Source organism: Bubalus bubalis, chromosome 4, assembly GCF_019923935.1.
Source record: "Bubalus bubalis isolate 160015118507 breed Murrah chromosome 4, NDDB_SH_1, whole genome shotgun sequence".
Classification (NCBI taxonomy): domain Eukaryota; kingdom Metazoa; phylum Chordata; class Mammalia; order Artiodactyla; family Bovidae; genus Bubalus; species Bubalus bubalis.
This window is the reverse complement of record NC_059160.1, coordinates 135,116,302-135,128,645: the sequence shown is the minus strand read 5'-3', so window position 1 is coordinate 135,128,645 and position 12,344 is coordinate 135,116,302. Positions and strand designations below refer to the sequence as shown.

Below are 12,344 nucleotides of genomic sequence, written 5' to 3'. Positions count from 1 at the left end.
TTGATACACTGCTGCTGCTGCTGCTAAGTTGCTTCAGTCGTGTCTGACTCTGTGCGACCCCATAGACGGCAGCCCACCAGGCTCCCCAATCCCTGGGATTCTCCAGGCAAGAACACTGGAGTGGGTTGCCATTTCCTTCTCCAATGCGTGAAAGTGAAAAGTGAAAGGGAAGTTGTTCAGTCGTGTCCCACTCTGTGCGACCCCATAGATGGCAGCCCACCAGGCTCCTCCATCCATGGGATTTTCCAGGCAAGAGTACTGGAGTGGGGTGCCATTGCCTTCTCCATTGATACACTACTATATATAAAATAATCAACCAGGGCCTACTGTATAACACAGGGAACTATACTCAATATTTTGTAATAACATATAAGAGAATCTGAAGAATAGATATGTATGTGTATGTGTACACACATATATATAAAATCACTTTGATGTATACCTGAAATTAACACAACTTTGTAAATCAACTTTCCTTCAGTAAAAAAAAATACATATATATAAATTGAAAAAAGACATTATCCCAAGCATTGCTACTTACTTGAGGACATATAACTACAGTCTAGACCAAGAGGCAAACATGACTGAAAACAACACAAGTCAAGACACAGAGCTATAGTAAAAGATATAAACAAACTGCTAGGAGAATTCACTGGAAGATGTAATAAACTCCAATGGAGGAGAGCTTGCGAAGCTTCTTGGAAGTGCATATTTAAAGTGGCTTCTGAAGACAGAGTAGGATTTAAGACTGGGCAGTGTGATGATACGTGCTATGCTCGCGACTGGGGCCTTTATCCTAGAGACAATAGGGTACCACTGGAAGTGTTGTGGTAGGAGGATAATACAGTCAGATGGGAGTTAGATAACCCTAGTGGTAGGAAAGGGAGTTAGTGGGAGGAGAGTTCCACCACGAGGAACCCAGTTATGAGACACAATGAGGGCCTGAACCCGGGCAGAGAGAACAGAAAGTTGAGGGCAGATGTGAGGAACATTTTAGGAGCCTAACAACCAGATTAACTCTATAGAGGGAGTGAGATTGTGAACTTGTGTGTAATCACTAACAAAAATATAGACCCTAAGAGGAGAAAAATAAAATTCGAGATTGAAATAGGTCAATCTGTAGTGCTTCCGAGTTTGTCAGTAATGAGGAAGAGAAATGGAGCTTAATGTGGTACAGAAGTGGCCTGAGTGAAGATAAACCACAGGCTCACTAGCTGTGTAAGCTTGACTAACCTATTTAACTTCTCTGCCTTAATTTCTTGGCCTCTATTAGGATAAGAGTAACATATCTCATAGAGTTGTTGCTAGAATTAAATGAGTTACTCTATGTAAATCACTTAAAATAGTGACTGGCAAGCCCATAGTAAGTACTCAGCTATTATTATTAATAGTAGTGTTAAGAGAAGTGGGGTCAGGGATATAAATTAGGAGTTTGGGATTAACACATACACTACTATATATAAAATGCTGGCCACCCACTCCAGTATTCTTGCCTGAAAATCCCCATGGATAGAGGAATGTGGTGGGCTACAGTTCCATGTGGTCATAAAGAGTTGGACATGACTGAGCAACTAAACAACAGTAACAATATATATTAAACAGGTAAATGACAAGGACCTACTCTGTAGCACAGGGAACTATACTTAGTATCTTGTCATTACTATACTGGAGAATGGAATGGCAAACCACTTCAGCATTCTTGCCTTGAGAAGCCCGTGAACATGTATGAAAGGGCAAAAAGATATGACACTGAAAGATGAACACCCCAGGTCAGTAGGTGTCCAATATGCTACTGGAGAAGAGCAAAGAAATAGCTCCAGAAGGAATGAAGAGGCTGGGCCAAAGCAGAAACAACGCCCAGTTGTGGATGTGTCTGGTGGTGAAAATAGACTCTGATGCTGTAAAGAACAATATTGCATAGGCACCTGGAATGTTAGATCCATGAATCAAGGTTAACTGGAAGTGGTCAAGCAGGAGATGGCAAGAGTGAACATCAACATTTTAGGAATCAGTGAAATGAAATGGATGGAAAGGGGTGAATTTAATTTAGATGACCATTATATCTACTACTGTGGGCAAGAATCCCTTAGAAGAAATGGAGTAGCCCTTACAGTAACAATAGAGGCCAAAATACACTCCCTGGGTGCAGTCTCAAAAACAACAGAATGATCTTGATTCGTTTCTAAGGAAAACTATTCAATATTACAGTAATCTAAATCTATGCTCCAATCACTAATACTGAAGAAGATAAAGATGAATGGTTCTATGAAGACCTACAAGATCTTCTATAACTAACACCAAAACAAAAAAGATGGCCTTTTCATCATAGAGGAGTGGAATGCAGAAGTAGGAAGTCAAGAGATACCTGGAGTAACAGGCAAATTTGGAATATAAAATGAAGCAGGGCAAAGGCTAACAGAGTTTTGCCAAGAAAACACACTGGTCATAACAAACACCCTCTTGCAACAACACAAGAAACGACTTTACACATGGACATCACCAGGTGGTCAGTACCAAAATCAGATTGATTATGTTCTTTGCAGTCGAAACTGGAGAAGCTGTATACAGTCAGCAAAAACAAGACCGGGAGTTGACTGAGGCTCAGATCACCAACTCCTTATTGCAAAATTCAGATTTAAATTGAAGAAAGTAGGGAAAACCACCAGGCCATTCTGGTATGACCTAAATAAAATCCCTTAGGATTATACAGTGGAAATGACAAATAGATTTAAGAGATTGGATCCAATAGAGAACCTGAAGTACCATGAGGTTCATAATATTGTACAGGAAGCGGTGACCAAAACCATCCCTAAGAAAAAGAAATGCAACAAGGAAAAATGGTTGTCTGAGGAGGCCTTACAAATAGCCAAGAAAAGAAAAGAAACAAAAGGCAAAGGCGAAAAGGAAAGATACACCCATCTGAATGCAGAGTTCCAAATTGCAAGGAGAGATACGAAAGGCTTCTTCAGTGAATAATGCAAAGAAATAGGGGAAAACAATAAAATGGAAAAGACTAGAGATCTCTTCAAGAAAATTAGAGATACCAAGGAAACATTTCAAGCAAAGATGGGCACAATAAAGGACAGCGATAGTATGGACCTAAAATAAGCAGAAGATATTAAGAAGAGGTGGCAAGAATGCACAGAAGAACTGTACAGAAAAGGTCTTAATGACCCAGATAACCACAATAGTGTGCTCACTCACCTAGAGCCAAACATCCTGGAGTGTGAAGTCAAGTGAGCCTTAGGAAGCATTACTATGAACAAAAGCTAATGGAGTTGATGGAATTCCAGCTGAGTTATTTCAAATCCTAAATGTTGATTCTGTGAAAGTGCTGCACTCAATATGTCAACAAATTTGGAAAACTCAGTAGTGGGTGGCCACAGGACTGGAAAAGGTCAGTTTTCATTTCAATCCCAAGGAAGGGCAATGCCAAAGACTGTTCAAACTACCACACGATGGCACTCATTTCACATGCTAGCAAAGTAATGCTCAAGATCCTACAAGCTAGGCTGTAACAGTATGTGAACCAAGAACTTCCAGATGTACAAGCTGGATTTAAAATGGGCAGAGGAACCAAAGATTAAATTGCCAACATTCACTGGATCATAGAGAAAGCAAGAGAGTTCCACAAAAACATCTACTTCTTCTTTATTGACTATGTGAAAGTCTTTGCCTGTGTGAATCACAACAAACTGTGGAAAATTCTTAAAGAGATGGGCATGCAAGACCACCTTAGCTGCCTCCTAAGAAACCTGTATGCAGGTCAAGAGGCAACAGAATATTACATGGCACAACAGACCGGTTCCAGATTAGGAAAGGCGTACGTCAAGGCTGTATATTGTCACCCTGCTTATTTAACTTATATGCAGAGTACATCATGCGAAGTGCCAGGCTGGATGAAGCACAAGATGGAATCAAGACTGTTGGGAGAAATATCAATAACCTCAGATATGCAGATGACACCACCCTTATGGCAGAAAGTGAAGAACTAAAGAGCCTCTTGATGAAAGTGAAAGAGGAGAGTGAAAAAGTTGGCTTAAAAGTCAACATTCAGAAAACTAAGATCACGGCATTCAGTCCCATCACTTCATGGCAAATAGATGGGGAAACAATGGAAACAGTGACAGACTTTATTTTCTTAGGCTCAAAAATAATTGCGGACGTGATTGTAACCATGAAATTAAAAGACACTTGCTCCTTGGAAGAAAAGCTATGACCAACCTAGATAGCACATTTAAAAGCAGAGACATCACTTTGATAACAAAGGTCCAGATAGTCAAAGCTATGGTTTTTCCAGTAGTCATGTACAGATGTGAGAATTAGTCCATAAAAAAGGCTGAGTTCTGAAGATCAATGCTTTTGAACTGTGGTGCTGGAGAAGACTCTTGACAGTCCCTTGGGCTGCAAGGAGATCCAACCAGTCAATCCTAAAGGAAATCAGTTCTGAATATTCATTGGAAGCACTGATGCTGAAGCCCCAATATTTTGGCCACTTGATGCAAGGAACTGATTCGTTGGAAAAGACCCTGATGCTGGGAAAGATTGAGGGCAGGAGGAGAAGGTAGCAACAGAGCATGAGTTGGTTGGATGGCATCATCGACTCAACTGACTTGAGTCTGAGCAAACTCTGGAAGACAGTGAAGGACAGGGAAGCCTGGAGTGCTGCGGTCCATGGAGTCACAAAGATTTGGACACAACTAAGCAACTAAACAACAACAACAACCTCTGTGTGTGTGTGTGTGTGTGTGTGTGTGTATACATATATATAGGTATGTGTGTGTTTGTGTATATATATACATATATATATTAAATGCTTTGCTCTACACTTGAAACTAACACAACACTGTAAATCAACTATACTTCAATTCTTTAAAAATGACGTAAATTTTTAAAAAAGAAAAGAGGTGAGAAGAGAGCCAAGAACAGCACCTGGAAGATCCTGGGTTTAGGAGGCCAGTGGGCTGAGCAGCAGCAGCCAACTGTGCTAGAACACAGCAGTGGGAGAGGTCGGAACAGCAGCATCACTGAAATCCTCCTGTGTCACAGTGGTTTGTACTTCAGAACACTTTGTTATTTTGTATCACTTGTTTCTCATAGCATCCCTGGGAAACCAGTAGAATAGGTCTTCTCATTCCTCTTTAATACAGACAGCAGAATTGATGAGGTTGTAGTTAATGACAGAAACGGATTTTAACTCCGGCTTCCTGATTCTGCTTCCAGGAAATCAGAACTCTGCTTTGAATTGCTTCACCCCAAATTCAGGACCCTGTCCTCCAGAATATTTTCCAGAATTCATCTGGAGTAGATAATGCTTTTATGTAGCATTTCTTTTCATCTTTCTTACCCTTTAAAAAAAACCTTATTGTCTAAAAGCAGGGCTCAGTAGCCAGGTAGCTTGACTTCCAGTCCTGGCTCTCCCACACACTAAATGCACTGCCAGTATAAAAGCCCTGTGCTCTGCTTCCTTATTTGTAAAATGGAAGAAACAGTACCTCATGGTTATTAGGATTAAACAAGCTAATCCACCTTAGAACAGTGGCTGGCACATCATAAACATTTAATAATGATGACAATATTTAGTTAGTTGCCCTACTAAGTTAACTATAAAACGAGCACTGTATTTTTCTTCCACTGCCAACATGTACATCAATACTTTCCCAATAATTTCTTTTTTAAAAACTGGCCTTGTTACCTCAGATATTTTTTAATCAGAAGTCACTAGAAGAGAACAAACAAAAATTAAGTCCCACTTACTGGTATTAGTTGAAGAACAAATCTACATAAACTGGGAATTATTTTTAAATTACACAATTAGCATTACATAAAGTAATTAGAATTAATGCTTAGCCTCATGACTTCCTTAAGAGAGAAAAAGAGAAGGGAATGGAAGAGAGAAGTAGGTTAGGAAGAGAAGAACTAGAACAACAAATTCTCTTATCAGTGAGCTATAGGGAAGGCATATCAGAAAAGGCCTTCTTTAAGGCGTAACAGAGCTCAGTCTTTAAATGAATAAGAGTTAGCCTGCAAACATGGGTCTCACTAGGGAGAAGATAGCCCAGAGTTTCAAGAAGATGGCATTTGAAACACACTTAGAGGGTAAAGAGGAGTTAGAGATAAACGAAGATGGCAGCAGGGGATTATAGGTGGATACAAAATCATTAGCAAAGAAAAGGAAATTGGAAACCAACTGGGATGATGACTGGCATGTAGTCTCGATTCTCTAGATCTTCCAAGTGTGATCTGTGGACCAGCGGTATCAGTATCACCCAGGAGTCTTATTAGAAATGCAGAAACTCCTGGCTCACCCTGACCTACTCGATCAGAATCCACTTTAGAAGATCCCTGCGTGATAGGTATGCAGTTTAAGCCGTGGGAAGCACTGCTTCAGAACATATTACTGGCGCTTAATCTGGGTGGAACACTGGAATCATCTACAGGTTGTTTTTTTTTTTTTTAAGTTTTTATGCTGTGCGCCACCCAGCTGATATGGGATATGGCCTGGATACTGGGATTTTTTTTAAATCTCCCCAGATAACTCTAATGTGTATCCAAGTTTGAGAACCAGTGGAGATTGTTAAACAGTGATTTTCAGTGGAGAGTATGGGCAGTAAGCATGAAAAGATTTATTGGGCTGAACTGCAGAGAGCTAAAGGTGTAAGGGGGGTGTGTGTGTGTGTGATGTTGCTGTTAGTTTGTTTTTAGTTAGGTACTAGCGGTTAGGTACCACTCTGCAGAGAGCTAAAGGTGTAAGGGGTGTGGGTGTGGGTGTGTGTGTGGATGTGTGATGTTGCTGTTAGTTTGTTTTTAGCTAGGCACTAGTGGTTAAGTACCACTATTACATGAACCTATAAAGGAAAAGTTGGTTTTAACCAAAGGTGTAAGGGTTGTGTGTGTGTGATGTGCTTTTAGTTTGTTTTTAGCTAGGCACTAGGGGTTAAGTACCACAATTACATGAACCTATAAAGGAAAAGTTGGTTTTAACCTAAGTATATATTCCTGACTTGCAAATGTGATGAAGAAAGTACAACATTCATCTGTGAAATATAAACTGCCTTGAAAATCCAATGAATAGTTCTTTTTTGACATTTTAAATTTCTTAAAACAAATGTATACTGAAATAACTAAATAAAACGATTGGTTTTCTGAGTTGTTTTCCACTACATTGGGGTTTGAAAAGCATGAAAACCCAAAGACAGATTTCTAAATGCAAATGCCTCAAACTCAGATCCATTATTTAAACCCAGACACAGAAGATGACTCAAATTCTCTTTCCAAAATGTCATCTTGAGGGAGCCTGCTCTTGCACCTTTCCATCAGATGGCGATCTCATCACAGTTTATACAGACTGTCACTATCGTATAACAACCCAGAGCCACTCTGCCAAGATGCTTATGCTTTTTGTGTAACAGTGTCCTTGGCGTACGCTTTTGTCCAATGAATAGCATTCTTACACCCTATGTGGTTGGGGCCTATACACCCTGACTGTGTGACCAAGAACAAGATAGCTATAAAAGGGGAAGTAACACTCTACTTTTTAAACAATCATTCACATTATACCTGAATATAAATAGGTGTAAGTAATAGATTTTTTTTAATTATAGAAACATATCCACTATTTCTAGCAAGATAATGTTTACTTGCATTAAGGTGATAAGAGAAAGACCTTGCTTCTTACTGCAAGATTAAGTGGGAAGCTGGACTGGTTTTTGGAAGATGAGGCCAAACAGAGCTCAATTGGGTTGTAGTGATGATCACATAGCTATATACATTTATTATTAACCTATATTTACAATAGATAAATTATATGGTGTATAAATTCTGTATCAGTTAAGCTGTAAAAAGTTGAGGGGGGCAGTGTTCAATTAGAAGAAAATTGCTGAGAGGTTTCCCTAAGAAAACAAAGTGAGATCACTGGAGTAGCATTATCATAGAGCCATCTAAGAAGCCTGGTGCCTGGAAGATTAGGAATAGACAGTAAAAGCAGAGGTGAGAAAATCCTGATCTTCTTACTCTAATGTGCACACTCTCTGGAACACAGCCTGCTCAGATGACTCACTTTCCTTCTCTGGAACTACTGCAGAGTCATGGGTGTGGGGCAGGTGTTCAAATCACCCCAGAAGGAACCGACACTTTGATGTTCTTGGCTCCAAGCATTAGTGACCTGGGGCATGGAGGTCAGTAGACTTTTAATACAAAAAAGGAAGGCAGAACCATAGTGGGGCAGACAGAGGAAGTACTGCACTAAGATGTTTACAGAACCCCAGGATATTCCATCTAAAGGCAAAGAGACTTGTCTGGGGTACGTAAACAACCTCAGGGTCACTGAGAACAATCTTAAACACCAACAGAAGCAGAATTCTAAAGGTTCTCCTGAACCAGCAGAAATAATCTGTGGCATGTGAATGAATAGGGTTGTACCCAAAATTCATCTTGCCTGACTCACCTTTTCTCTAGGGGCTATGTCTTGTTCTCAGGCAGGCACTCAGGTGTGTCACCTTCTCACACTGAGCAGGAGGAATGGACGTATGCAGGAAGAACTTTGTGTTGTGGAGGAGGCGTTCCTACCAAGAACAATTCTGCATAGGAGTATGAAAACCTCTGGCAAAGGAGGTTAATTTATTTTGATGTATTAAGACTGGTTATAAAACACTGATGCAGGTATAATCAGATAGGACAAGATGTTCTCAGTGGAGCCTCCATAAAAAATCTCAAATAAAATTAATCTATCCTGTAATGACTGATGTGAGGCAGGAGAAAAAAAATATATTCTTTGCAATGGCATAAAATAGTCATGAATTTGAATTTGCATATGGAAAAGCAATTTCATAGTAACCAAAGTAATGAGACTGTTCTCCATTTATGAAAGATAGCATTTTGTTGGAGGAGAGACTTAGCATAAAACAAACAGGCATGATTCAGGAGTTCCATCCTGACTGTATCCCTGGTCCTGTGTGCCCTTAAAAACCCCATACATTTTGGTGGAAATCTCAGAGCACTACTCTCAGCCTCTGTATTTCACAGATAAGACCAAGGTCCAGAGGTCTGCAAATGGCTTTCCCTAGTACCTGATGAGTGATCTGAACAACAGAGACAGAACCAGAAGAGGGTCTTTCTAACTCAGTCCCCGAAACCCCTAATATAGAAAGTAATGTTCTATGGAGGGTCCAGGGTCACCCAGAGAAGGTCACTGCCTTCTAAAAGCTTTCCAGCACACCTCAGGGTTTTGTCCTCTGACACATCTAGCAAATCACCTCCGTCAAAAGCATGTTAAACCACTCCATTAGGAAGTCAAGGGCCCCCATTCTCTGAGGCTTTTCTGTTCAATGGCAAGGGAGACTTCAGCAACTTCTTTAAAAAGGCGGGGGGGGGGGGGGGGGGGGGGGGGGGGCGGGTAGCAAGGGAAAGAAAGCTAAACTCAACACCTATTGTTTCTCTTTCCACAGGATCATGTGTTTTTACTGCCAGTATTGAGAAATTCATGGAAGTTGTCAGCAGGAAGTAAAAATTTACAGAGAAGGGTGTATGTGTTTGCCGCTTCCACACATTAATGGCATGATTTTTTTTTTAATGCAAAAAGAAAAAGAAAAAAACCACCCACATTTTAATTTAGCATGAGCCAATTTACAGAGCATGGAAATTCACTTTCATTCCCAGGATTGGCACGTATGCAATTAGCAATGCAGTGTATATACAAGAAGCCATGCTGTTAACAGTTTATCTCAAGTAATTTGGTGTCATTTATAAAAGGAAGAAATTTCTGCCGCCAGAAGGGACAGAAGGAGAAGGAGATGGAATGATCAAATCATGGAGAAACACTAAAATTACTAAATCCACAACAGCTCGCCTTATTTTTCTTGGACCCAAACTGTCAGGGTATAAACACTATTTGTTTCTTTTTTAAAACATCTATAGTTTTGCTGTAAATAATAACACTGTATAAATTCTAACAGAAAAATAGAATAAATGTTGATAAGGCACTGCCTCTTAGAACACAAACAGAATATTGCAAATGCATTTAACATAATAGGGGTCTCAAGCGACTTCACCCTAGAAGAGGGAGGAGGGGTAATGGGTGGGGGAATCTTCACTGATTCTTGTATATTAGCAATTATAATGTTTGTATATGCAAAACTGCTAGCTTGATTTAAAAAAAAAAAAAACAAATCTTTAAAATCTGCTGCAAATTTAAATAATTCCCCAAATGAGGAATTCTGTAGTTCTGTGAAAAAAAAATTTTTCTTCAGAATACTAATATTTTGATGCATGTGTATCACCTTATTTTGATTAAATCTTTTCCAATTTTGCAAACACTACAGTATACTGCAACACAGAAGATTTTATCTGTAAACACAAAGCCCTTCATCTAATATTTGTTGCTATTGCCAATTTTTCAATGAAATGATCTAAAAATGAAAAAAAAACAAAAACAAACCTATACAGTAGTTGCTTTAGGGGGAGGGGGGTGCTGTTAGTGCTTAAAAGGGTAATGCTTGCCGCTTTAGAGGTGGATGGTGCTCAAAAGAGGCCCCCGTTGGGGGTGCTTTAAATGGACTGAACAGAATTCTTAGCTAGTAGGATGGCAGCACGCTGTAAAATTACTCCCGTATCGTGGACTGGCTGTAAGATGTAGACGCCTTTCAGTAAGCCGATCACTTGTAACCATTCTCGCCATGTCATATTAGGTTAATAAGGCTGCTGTGTTTTAAAGGGCATTTTTATTTGGGTTTTGGTGAAATCCTTTAATTTGTTGATTATATTCATATAAAATCAGCATTCATTGACACATAGCTCTAATGACATATGTATGAAAAACCATACACTGGATGACCTAGTCGATTATTTAAAGCAAAAATAAATTGTGTTCAACTCTTCACCTATCTGTGCTCCCAAGTGTCCTTGTGTTCTCTGACAAAAGGCAAACTACCTTAACTCCTTGTCACGCGGCCACAGTTGTCCTCTTCACCAGCTTTCCTTGCGCTCCTGCCTCTGATCACTGAAGAGACAGTCCCCAGGGTTCTGTCGTGCCCTGCCAACTCCCAACTTAACACAAGTGCTGTGCATTTCATGGAGAAGCCAAAAATTAGACGACTGACAAGCGATCTTTGCCCACGTCTGGTTTGAGCTGCCCCCCAAACGTGGAGAATTAACAGCTGTTAACAGCTGACACGTCCAGAAGTTGTAAAAGAGCACCTCCAGGAACCATCCCTACACCATAGGGTTGTAGCCCATAAAGCAATTGTTTTACAGTTGACGTCCACTGTCAGTACTTGTAAGCTGGGAGATTTCACCCAAATTTCTAACTTCTCTGGAAAAGCATGATTTGTAACCACAGGCCTCATTGCCAGAAGAAAGCAAGCTGCTGCCCCTGCCCCCTCCAGCCAGGCCTGTGGTCTCCAGGTACCACAGTCCCAGCCCTGCTTCTTAGGCCATGAGCCCTGACTGGCCTCGTAGGAGCTGGAGTCTGTGATCAGAGGCTACATGACAAGCTCAACAAGGACAGAGACCATGGCTACTTTAATTCTTATTCTAGTCCAGAGCCTGGCATACAGTAATGGGGGTAGCAGCAACTAGGGTCATCATTGCTAAAACTGGAATACTCACGATATGCCAGATAAGTATTTGCCTTCATTAACTCAGTGCTCATAACTACTTTATGAGTAGATACTATCTTTGATAGTAATAATCCCTGTATAAATATTCAGTGGGTGCTTAGAGCCATTCAGCAATGTCACAGGCTGCCTGTCATTTAGGATTATTGCCAAATGGGATGTTGTTCCCAATTGGGTTTCATATAAATGCAGAACACATGTAAAGGGAATCACTGTGCATAAAGATTGAGGCCAGACTGCATTTGCATAGTATCCCAAATAAAAAGGTATTTATTTGGCACACTTACCCCTGCACCAAAATCATCTACCATGAGCAAACCAAGACCCCTGAAAACTTGCCCCCAAAGCCTATCTTTGTAAAACCAAAGTATCCTAGCTTCCCATTTAAGTGTTATGAATTTCTGACTCACAGTCCTTGACAGATATTTATCCTAAACTAGAAATCCAATGAAGTGTACTTATCTGCGTATTAAATGGCTGTTACATTATGTTTGTATACCTGAAAACTTGACTTTAGAGACACGTGATGGGCTAAACTTCAGGTCAAGCAAAAGTTCATAAATTTACTCAAAAAGAGAAGTATCCAAAGTAGGATAATCAAGATTTTACTTGCATATATATGTGTCTATGTATATATTTATATATCTATGCATGGATTGAATGCGGGCATACGTCATAGACAGTCTTCAGCCTGCTGGCTTATAAAAATGTATTTTAGCTTTTCCTTGATTT

At 40.0% G+C, this 12,344-nt stretch overlaps 1 protein-coding gene across 7 annotated transcripts in view; it reads left to right on the top strand.

Annotated features, from left to right (window-relative positions):
• The window catches only part of ANK3 (ankyrin 3), a 373,791-nt gene extending 362,911 nt beyond the window's left edge, over nucleotides 1–10,880 (top strand). For all 7 annotated transcript variants that reach the window (XM_045165538.1, XM_044942122.2, XM_044942121.2 and 4 more), the window contains one exon: nucleotides 9,447–10,880. The gene's annotated coding sequence lies outside the window, so the exon portion shown is untranslated. The remainder of the gene's footprint in view (nucleotides 1–9,446) is intronic.
• Nucleotides 10,881–12,344: the final 1,464 nt, after the last annotated feature.